The sequence below is a fragment of the Canis lupus genome, chromosome 4 (genome assembly GCF_003254725.2).
Source record: "Canis lupus dingo isolate Sandy chromosome 4, ASM325472v2, whole genome shotgun sequence".
Lineage (NCBI taxonomy): Eukaryota > Metazoa > Chordata > Mammalia > Carnivora > Canidae > Canis > Canis lupus.
This window is the reverse complement of record NC_064246.1, coordinates 42,603,017-42,614,438: the sequence shown is the minus strand read 5'-3', so window position 1 is coordinate 42,614,438 and position 11,422 is coordinate 42,603,017. Positions and strand designations below refer to the sequence as shown.

Genomic DNA, 11,422 nt, shown 5'->3' with positions numbered 1-11,422 from the left:
TTAACCTCAGGATAATAACAAATAATTGACCGTATTCATTGTACACTATAAAATGTAGATCAATTCCTTCCAGTATTGACTTTTTTACTATGATGCGTGTGCTCAGGGTGTAAAAATAACCCTTTAGAGCTCACAGTTTAATAGACCATTGTAGATGAGTAGTAGTAGTGCTGTTATTACTAATAGTAACAATTATATTTAACATTTGAATAAATCTAACGTCCAGGCATTCTTCAAAGCCCTTTCATGTATTAACAGTTAACCGTCCCAATATCTCTGGGAGTTAGATATTGTACTTACTTATTATCTTCATTTTATAGATGAGAAAACCAAAGAGAAGTTACTTGTCCAAGGGCACAGGTGTTAGTGATGAAAAACATGTGGTAAAGGTTGTTAATAGCAGAATATAAAATTCATAAAAGAATCAATCCATCAAGAAGATGGGATAATAGTGAACATGCAGCTAACAAGAAACCCCAAAATATATGAAGCAAAAACTGAAAGAAATGAAGAAATAGATAATTCAACAATAATAGTTGGAGATATTAGCACCCACTTTTAGTAATAGAATTAATATAAACAAGGAAACAGAAGACTTGAGTGACACTATAAACCAGCTAGACCTCTGGAATATAGAGCACTCCATCCAACAACAGCAGAATACATGCACTTCTCAAGTGCACATGGAACATTCTATAGCATAGATCATATGTTGGGCCACAAATCAAGTCTCAATAAATTTGGAAAGTTGAATTCACACAAAGTATCTTCTCTGACCACAATGGAATGGAGTAAGAAATCAGTAACAAAGGAAACTGAAAAATTTGCAAACATGTTGAAATAAAACACTCTTAAGCAGCCAACTGTACAAGAAGAAATCACTAGGGAAATTTAAAAATACTTTAAAGTGAATGAAAAAATACACTATAAAAAACATAAAGGAAAATCCATACTTATGGAGAAATTTGTAGCTGTAAATGCCTACGTTGACATCAGATCAATTACTAAAGCTTTTACTTTGAAGGACTGAAAAAAAAAATGAAACTCATGAAGGAAATCAAGAGTAAAACAAAGATAAATGAAATAGTAGAAAAATAACAAAGGGAATCAGTGAAACCAAAAGTTCATTCTTGAAATGATCAGCAAAATTGGAAAACATTTAGCTAGACTGATCAAGAAAAAAATGAGAGAAGACTCAAAGTATTAAAGTAAGAAAGTAAATTGGATACTATTACTGATCTTACAGAAATAACAAGGACTATGAGAGAATACTATTGACAATGGTATGCCAACAAATTAACTATTCTAGATAAAATGATCAAGTTCCTAGAATCAAACTATCAAAATTTAAGAAATAAAAAATCAGAATAGAGCTATAACAAAAAAGAGATTTAATTAGTAACTTAAATTCTGAATGAAGAGAAGCATAAGATCAGATGCTTCCAAATGTTTAAAGTTAACACTAATGCTTCTGAAATCTTTCCAAAAAATAGAAGAGATCCTTTCCTTACTTATTTTATGAGGCAAATATTACTCTGATATCCACACCAAAGACTTCATGAGAAAACTACAGACCAATATACTTCATGAATATGGATGCAAAGATCCACAGCAAAATATTAGCAGATCCAATTCAGAAGCATTTTAAAAGGATTCTGCACAATGACCAATTGAAATTTGTCCCAAGAATGCAAGAATGAATCAGGATGAAAATCAATGTAATATTACTGTATTAGTGCTTAAGGACTGCCCTAATAACTATATGATGAGTGGCTTAGGGCAGCCCTGGTGGCATAGCAGTTTAGCGCCGCCTGCAGCCCAGGGTGTGATCCTGGAGATCCGGGATCAAGTTCTACATCAGGCTTCCTGCATGGAGCCTGCTTCTCCCTCTGCCTGTGTCTCTGCCTCTCTCTCTCACTGTTTGTGTCTCTCATGAATAAATAAATAAATAAAATCTTAAAAAAAAAAAAAGTTGAGTGGCTTAAAACAATTGAATTGTGAATTTTGTTGTCTCATAATTCTGGAAACTAAAGTCCAAAATCATAATGTTAGAATGTACATGGCTGAGGAAAGAATCATTAAACATGAAGATATGCCAATAGAAACTTCTAAAACTGAAATGCAAAAATAATGAGAAAGAAAATTTAAAAAACTAGAACAACATATCCAAGAACTCTGGGACAGTTACAAAAGGTGTAAAATACCTGTAAAGAGATGACTAGAAATAGGAAAGGAAAGAAACAAGAAATGTTTTAATAGCAATATATTAATAATGGCTGAGAAATTTCTCAAATTAATGACAGATACCAAACTATAGATTGAGGAAGCTCAGAGAGCACTAAGCAGAATAAATACAAAAAGTAAGTAAGTAAATAAATAAAATCTGCAGCTAGAAGAACTATAATGAACTGCAAAACAAAAATCAAAAAACAAAAAATCTTGAAAGAAACCATAGGGGAAAACAAATAAAAAACAAGATACCTATAAAGAAACAAAAATATGAATCATATTAGACTTCTTCAGGAGCCTGTAAGAGAATGAAGAAGAGAATGAAGTAAAATATTTAAAGTATTGAAAGAAAAAACCTCATCCACCTAGAATTCTGTACTCTGCAATTGTCCTCCAAAGTGAAGGAGAAATAATTTCTGAAAAATGAAAATTGAGGAAATTTTACCAATAGAGCTGCTTTGGAAGAAATGTTAAAAGTATTTCAGAGAGGAAGAAAAAGGATTTAGGTCGAAAACTTGGATATACATAAAGGAAGAGCATTAAAAAAGAAAAAGGAAGAGCATTAGACAAGGAGTAAATGAAGGTAAAATATTTTATTTTCCTTATTTTTAATTGACCTAACATAAAACAGTGTGTTCAAAATAGTAAAGCAACCATGTATTTGGTGATTATGACCAATAGCCAAGTGAAATCAATGACAACAATGAACTAAGAAATGGGAGGCAGGAATTGAGAATGTTCCGTCATAAGGTATGTATCTGTACTACCTGTGAAGTGATATAACATTATTTAAAGGTGGAATTAGATCAGTTGTAAATGTATGTCATGAACTTTATTTAGGTAAACCACCAATTTTTTTAAAAGTGTAATTGATGAGAGAAAAATGGAATCATAAAATGTTCAATTAAAACCATAGAAAGTGGAAAACAAAAAAAAAATGAACAAGGGTGATGAATAGAAAATCATTTGCAAATATGGTAGATGTTAGTTCATTTGTCACTTTAAATGAATGTCCTGACTACAACAAAATACAGCCTGTCAAAGTAAATACAAATAAGACCCAACTTTATGTTGTCTATAGTAAACTCACTTTAAAAATAAACGGATGAAGAAAGATATATTAACATTAATCAAAAGAAAGCTAGAGTAGATGTATTAATTTTAGACAAAGCAGACTTTAGAATAAGTCTTTAGAATAAGAACAATCACCAGGGGAAAAAACAGTCATTACATGATGCTAAATGGGTCAAATCTCCAAGAAGATATTACAATCCTTAATGTATATGCTCCTAATCATTGTCAAAATATATGAAGCAGGACAGCCTGGGTGGCTGAGCGGTTTAGTGCTGCCTTCAGCCCAGGGCATGATCCTGGAGACCCGGGATCGAGTCCCATGTCAGGCTCCCTGTGTGGAGCCTGCTTCTCCCTCTGCCTGTGTCTCTGCCTCTCTCCCTCTCTCTCTCTCTCCCCCCCCCCACCATCCTCCGTGTCTCTCACGAATAAATATAATCAAAAACTGATAGAACTGATAGGAGAAAAAGAGACAAAAACTGATAGAACTGCCAGGAGAAAAAGAGATCCATTATTGTAGTTAAAAACTCCAGCATCCCTTCATTAATTGACAGGTTAGATAGATAGATAGATAGATAGATAGATAGATAGATAGATAGATAGACAGACAGTTGAACTGAATATCACCTTAATGAACTGAATCTAATTAACATTTATAGAACAACAGCAGAATACATTCTTTTATACCTCATATGGAACAGCCACCAAGATAGACCACATTTTGGACCATAAAACATGCTTTAACAGATGTAAACAAATAGAAATTCTACAAAGTATGCTTTCAGACAACAAAGGAATTAAACTATATATCAGTAACAGAAAAATAGCTGAACAAATTCCCAAATCTTTGGAGATTATTCAACACACTTCTAAATAACAAATAGGCCAAAGAAGAAGTCTCAAGAAAAACTATAAAATATTATGAGTTAAATGAAAATGAAAACAATTTATCAAAATTACGGGGTATAGCAAAAATAGTGGTTATAGGGAAATATATCATATTAAATGTATATATTAGAAAAGAAGAAAGACCTAAATAATCTAAGCTTCCCTCTTGGGAAACTAGAAAAAGAAAAGCAAATTAAATCCAAGGTAAGCAGAAGAAAATAAATAATAAAAGCCAAAGTTAATAAAATTGAAAACCAGAAATTAAAAGAGAAATTTAATGAAAGCAAAAGCTAGTTCTTTGGAAAGATACATGAAATAATAAACCTATAGACAGACTAAGAAAAAAACCCCACAAATTAGAAATGAAAGAGTGGCCATCACTATCAATCCTATGTACATTAAAAAGACAGTAAAGGAATATTAGAAATAACTATGCTCACAAATTTGATAATTTATATGAAATGAATAAATTCTCTGAAAGACACAATTTATCAAAACCCACATGACAAGAAATGCATAATCCAAATAGGTCTAGATCTATTAAAGAAAATGAATCAGTAATAATCTTTAAAAACAAAGTAGAAAAAAGAAAGTAATATACTCAGGTAGTTTTACTGGTGAATACCAAATATGTAAGGAAAAAATATATACTCTCTTCAATCTCTTATACAAAAAAGAAGCAGAGGGTAATTACTACCCAACTCATTCTGTGAGGCCAGTATTATCCCTAGTACCAAAACCAGGCAAAGAAATTACAAAAAAAAAAAAAAAAGGAATTTTGCAGACCAATATTTCTTATGAACATAAATACAAAATTCTTAACAAAATATAAGCAAATTGAATCCAGCAATGTACAAAAATAATTATATGCCATGTCAATGATATTTTTTCCAGGTATGGAAGGATGGTTCAATATTCACAAGTCAACTAATCTGTCAGTCACATTAACAGATCTAGAGAAGAAAAAGCATATGATCATATCAGTAGATATAAAAAAAGCATTTGACAAAATCCAAAACTCTCAGCAAACTAGCAATAGAGTGGAACTTTGAATTTGAACAAGATTTCCAAAAATCCCTACAGCTAACATCACATTTAATGATGAGAAACTAGATGCTTTCCCACTAAGATGAAGGATAATACAGAATGTCCTCTCACCATTCCTATTCAATATGTTCTGGAAGTTCTAGCTAATACAATTTAAGACAACAAAAGAAAATAAGTATATGACTTTGGAAGGAAGAGATAAAACTTTATATTCATAGATGACATTATAACATATCTAGAAAATCCCAAGTAATCAACAACAACAACAACAACAACAACAAAAACACTGTTGGAACTAATAAATGATTTACAGCAAGATTGTAAAATAGAAGTTAATAAACAGAAGTTAATTGCTTTCCTGTATACCAGCAATGAAAAATTGCAGTTTAAAATCTAAAACATAATGTCATTTACATTATCACTCCCCAAAATGAAATACTTAGTCATAAATCAAAATAGTTATAAGATCTATATGAGGAAAGATATAAAACTTTGATGAAAGAAGTCAAAAAAGTATAAATAAATAGATATTCTGTGTTCATTGGTAGGAAAATTCAGTATTGTTAAGGTGTTGATTCTTTGCAACTTGATATATAGATTTAATGTAATCCAAATCAAGATGCTAGCACATTGTCTTGTGAATATGGATAAACTGGTTATAAGGTTTATGTGAAAATGTACAAGACCAAGAATAGTCAACACAGTATTGAAGAAGAACAAAGTTGGATGCTGATACTACCCAACTTCAAGACTTAATATAAAGCTGCTACAATAAGCAAAACAATGTGGTATTATTGGTGAATAGGTAGACAAAATAAATCAATGGAACAGCATAGAAAGCCTAGAAACAGATCAACAGAAATAAAGTTATTTATGAAGAGATGATCCTTTCCTCATTGTATATTCTTGGTCCTCTTTCTGTAAGTTAATTGACCACATATGTGTGGGTTTATTTCTGGTTCTTTCTTCTGTTGTATTGATCTATGTATCTGTTCTTATGTCAGTACCATCCTGGTTTGTTTACTGTAGCTTTGTAATGCATTTGCAACCAGGGAGCAGCATGTCTCCAGCTTTATGCTTCTTTCAAAAGATAGTTTTGCCTATTTGGGTTCTTTGTGGTTCCATACAAATTTTAAGATTCTTTTATTTTTGTGCAAAATACTGTTGGAATTTTGATAGGAATTGTGTTGAATCTGTAGATTGCTTTAGGTAGTGTGGACATTTTAACTATTAATTTCTCTAGTCTGTAAGCATGGAATATCTTTTTTATTTGTTTTTCTCTTTGTCAGTTTCTTTCATAAATGTCTTATAGTTTTCAGTGTGCAGTTCTTTCACTCCTTGGTTAAATTTATTCCTAGGTGTTTTATTCTTTTTGATACTATTGTAAACAGTTTTTTCTTAATTTATTTTTCTGGCTGTTAGTATATAGAAACACAAGAGATTTTTGGCTATTGATTTTATTTATATCCTGCAAGCTTACTGAATTTGTTGATTAGTTCTAACAAATTTTTAGTGGAGTCCTTAAGTTTTTCTTTATATCATGTTGCAAATAAAGACAATTTTACTTCTTTCCAATTTGGATGCCTTTGTTTTTATTTTCTTGCCTAATTGCTCTGGCTAGGACTTCCAGTACTATGTTGAATAAAATTGTGAGACTAGGCATCCTTGTTTTGTTCCTGATCTTAGAGAAAAGCTTTTGGCCTTTCACTGTTCAGTATGATGTTAGTTGTGGGCTTGTCATATGGGGTCTTTATTATGTTGAGATGTAGTCTGTCTACATCCATCTGTTGAGAATTTTTATCATGAATGGATGTCAAATTTTGTCAAATGCTTTTCCTGCATCTATTAACATCATGATTTTTATCCTTCATTTTGTTAATGTGGTGTATCACATTGACTGATTTACATATTTTGAGTCCTCCTGTAATAAATCCCACTAAATCATGGCATAATGATCTTTGTAATGCACTGTTGAATTTAATTTGCTAATATTTTGTTGAGGATTTGTGCATTTATGTTCATGTGGGATATTAGTCTATAACTTACTTTCCTTGTAGTAACCGTGTCTGATTTTGGTATCAGGGTAATCCTGGCCTCTGAAGAGGAGTTTGGAAGTGTTACCTACCCTTCTATGCTTTTGGAAGTGTTTTGAGAGGGATTGGTATTAATTCTTCTTCAAACATTTGATAGCAGTGAAACTGCCTAGTCATAGACTTTTCTTTTTTGGGAGGCTTTGATTGCTATCTCCTTACTAGTAATTGGTCTTTTCACATTTTATATTTTTTATGATTCTGTCTTGATAGGTTGTATGTTTCAAGAATTTGTTTATTTCATCTGGATTTCCCAGTTTGTTGGTGTATATTTTTCATAATATTTTCTTAGGATTATTTGTATTTCTCTGGTATCAGTTGTAATGTCTTTTTCATTTCTAATTTTATTTATTTGAATCCTCTTTTTTTGTCATGGTAAGATTAGCTAAAAGTTAGTTTGTCTACCTTATCTTTTCAAAAAGAACAGCTTTTATTTTGATTGATCCTTTTTATTTTTCTTTTTTAATTTCTATTTTATTTCTACTATGACTTTTGTTATTTCCTTTCTTCTGCCAACTTTAGACTTAGTTCTTCTTTTTCAAGTTTTTTTGTGTAAATTTTGGATGTTTTTCTATGATCTTTACCTTTTCTTAATGTAGGCATTTATTGCTATGAAATTCCCTCAGAACTGATTTTGTTGAATCTCCTGAATTTTGTATGTTGTATTTACATTTTCATTTGTTTCAAGATATTTTTTAGGTCCTTTTGATTTTTTCCTGGACACTTTGGCTGTTCAGTAACATATAGTTTAATCACCATATATTTAGGAATTTTCTAGTTTTCTTTTTATAATCTGATTTTTCATCCCATATCATTCTGGTTGGAAAGTATGCTTGATATGATTCAGTCTTCTTAAATCTATTAAGACTTGTTTTGTGATGTAATATATAATCTTCCTGAGATTATCCCATGTGTACTTGAGAAGAATGTATATTCTTCTGCTGTTTTATGGAATATTCTCTAAATGTCTGTAAAATCCCTCTGATTTTTTTTTTTTTTTTTTTTTTTTTTTTTTGCATTTCAGTAACTTTATTGAAAGATATATCCCTTAGTACCAAAACATAATGGTAGTTGGTTAGGCCACCTCTGCCAACTCAGAATTAACACTGATGTCAAATTATTGAAATAGGTCAGCTTTTGGGGAAAACTGAAGTTATCCATAAAACACAGTTCACAAAAGTATAAGATATATTGTGGTTCTTTGGTTTATTTTCCAGTGTACATCTACCCATAACATGTCATAAATGGGTACAGCCATTCTGGATGGACACAAGCTACTTGCTGCATTGAGTAACTGTTTACAACACTTTTAATGCCGCAGATCTCCTTACAGTCACTGAGTTAATAGAAAATCTCAAATACTACCTTAGCAACTTCACAATTATGAGGATGCCTACTGACTTGAGGATTATGACTTCTTGATGAGATTGGATGGAGGCAGTAAATACTGTGTAAATTTTACCATGGATACGAACCACCAGTTTTTTAGGAAAAATATTAAAAATAACTTAATATGCCAAAATGATTAGGCCTGTAGTTTTACTTTTATAAAATGCCCTCAAATTTAAGTGTAATTCCCAAGTAGCAGTAAAGTCCAGATCTCTGAATTATCTATTATTTGCACTATAGGTACCAAGAAACCATTTTCATTGCCTAGTGACCCTTGTTATGCCTTAAAAGCGCATTTGTGAAATGTTAGTTTTAATGTATGCCTCATAATTTAGAATTTAATTAGGTTACCACTTTTGATACCACCTAAATATAATACATTGACCCAATATAGAAAGTTGGGTCAATGTTAGAAATGAAGATTCACAGTTTACCTTCCCAGGCTTGTTATTAACATTTCACATTTATGCTCTTAGCTTTCATTTGTATGCCTCACAGATGAATTGAAATTTAATTAAATTTAAATTTAATTCCATTTAAGCATGTTAATTAGGTAGTTTTCCCAAATCTGAGAATATCAATGCTAATCTAGTTGTGATGTTCTGAGGCTTCACAGCTTAAATCCATTATAACATCATGGAATCCACAGCTCAGGATTGTGGAGAAAGGCTTCAGAGAAGAGCTTCTTTGTTACTGTAACAATCCAATTAAGGGACCATTTCAGGAGTTGTTGGAAGGTGGGTTATTCTGTAGTAACTATGCTTCAATTACCGTGCAGTACGTCCAGAAACAATCCATTTCAACTTCTGAACATTGGCTTTGGAACACTTGTTTGATGAATATTCAGTTAAACACTTGGATACAAGTTCTTGCCAGAAGGTCAAATCTCTGCCATTTATCTTGGAATGTATCTGAAGACATTCTATTCCTTCAGTTAACTCTACAAACTTCTGTGCTTCGATCTCCAGTGCAATGATAGACAATGCCAACACAGAAGGCTTTGCTTTAGAAAATATGATCCTGCAGTGGCATGCCTTAAGTTGAACTTCTAGTCTTTCAAAATTAAGGCTATTCTTCCTTTCAATTGGTAAGTTCTCTTGAATGAGTGAGTTTGTAGAGTTGCAGAAATTGAAAGGCAGTAGTAGCTTTGACTTTTCAACACACTTTCTCCAATATAATCTTTTCCATTCTCATCAAGTTTGAAACCGTGAACCTATACTGGCTTATTCGGATCAAGTCAGTTGCCAATGGGACATTCCTTTCCTCTTCTATTGATTTAACAGCCAAATAGAAGCAGCTCAGCCCAACACAGCCAAGGTGCTTGGGCTGTACCTTCATTTTGGACAGGAATCTGTCCAGTAAATTCACAGCTAGAGAAAATGTCTCCGTGTCAAAGCCAAAGAACTGAGTTAGACTAAGAAGATCTTTTACTTCAAAGTCCCTTAGTCTTGCAGTCATTCTGAGGCCATTATCGTGTGCAGATTCAATTAGTCTCAAGCTGCAGACCTTTGGCTGACATCTGGACTCCTGTTCCAATAGGGCATTCAGCTGGTGTAGCAATTTCTGAGATTCAGTTGTCAGTACTTCTATCATCTTGACCATGACTGCAGCTCCTCAGCGGTAACTACCCTCCCTGGGCCTGCTCTCACCTCACCCCGTGATAACAGATCCGATAGGCCCACAAGGCGAGGGGACTTGGGGGGAGGGGGAGCCATCCTGGGTGGAGGTCTCTGCAGTGCCGCCCAGATGACACTGCCCACCACAGGGTCAGTTCGGAGCCCAAATCCCTCTGATCTTAACATGCATTTTCTGTCTGGATGATATCCATTGTTGAAGTGGGATAATGAAATCCTTTACTGTTATTGTATATTACTGTCTATTTCTTCTTTTAGGTCTGTTAATATTTGCTTTCTATATCTAGGTTCTCCTGTGTTGAATGCATAAATATTTACGAATATTTTATCCTCTTGTTGGATTGACCCCTTTATCATGATATAAGCCTTTATTGTCTCTTATTTCAGTTTTTGGCTAAAGTATGTTTTGCCAGGTACAAGTATAGCTATCTCTGCTTTCTTTTGGTTTCCATTTGCTTTGACTATTGTTTTTTCTTTCCTTCACTTTCAGTTTATGTGTGTCCTTAAAGATGAAGTGAGTCTCTTGTAGGCAGCCTATAGTGGGTCTTGCTTGTTTTTATTTAAATCCATTCATAACTTTTGATTGGATAATTTAGTCCATTTACATTTAAAATAAGTATTGATATAGACTTATTCTTGCCATTTTTTTTCATTGTTTCCTATTTTTAATTCCTTTGGTCTTTTGTTTCTTTCTGATCTCTTCCTTTGTGATATGATGATTTTCTGTAGTGGTATCAATAGATCCTTTCTCTTTTGTGTGTTATTATAGGCTTTTGCTTTATTACCTTATAAACTATTACATCTTATAACAGTTTATTTTAAGCTGACAACAACTTAACTTCTTTTTTTTTTTTTTTAAGATTTTATTTATTCATGAGAGATACAGTGAGAGAGAGGCAGAGACATACGCAGAGAGAGAGAAGCAGGCTCCATGCAGGGAGCCCAGTGTGAGACTCGATCCTGGGTCTCCAGGATCACACCCTGGGCTGAAGGCAGGTGCTCAACCCCTGAACCATCCAGGCATCCCAACAACTTAACTTCTAATGCTCTACATTTTCATGCTCTCCCTCCCTG

The 11,422-nt window shown here is 32.8% G+C and overlaps 1 pseudogene; it reads right to left on the bottom strand.

Moving 5' to 3' along the window:
- Window positions 1-9,237: 9,237 nt before the first annotated feature.
- On the bottom strand, window positions 9,238-10,307 carry LOC112651732 (cyclin-G1-like; annotated as a pseudogene).
- Between the last annotated feature and the right edge of the window lie 1,115 nt (window positions 10,308-11,422).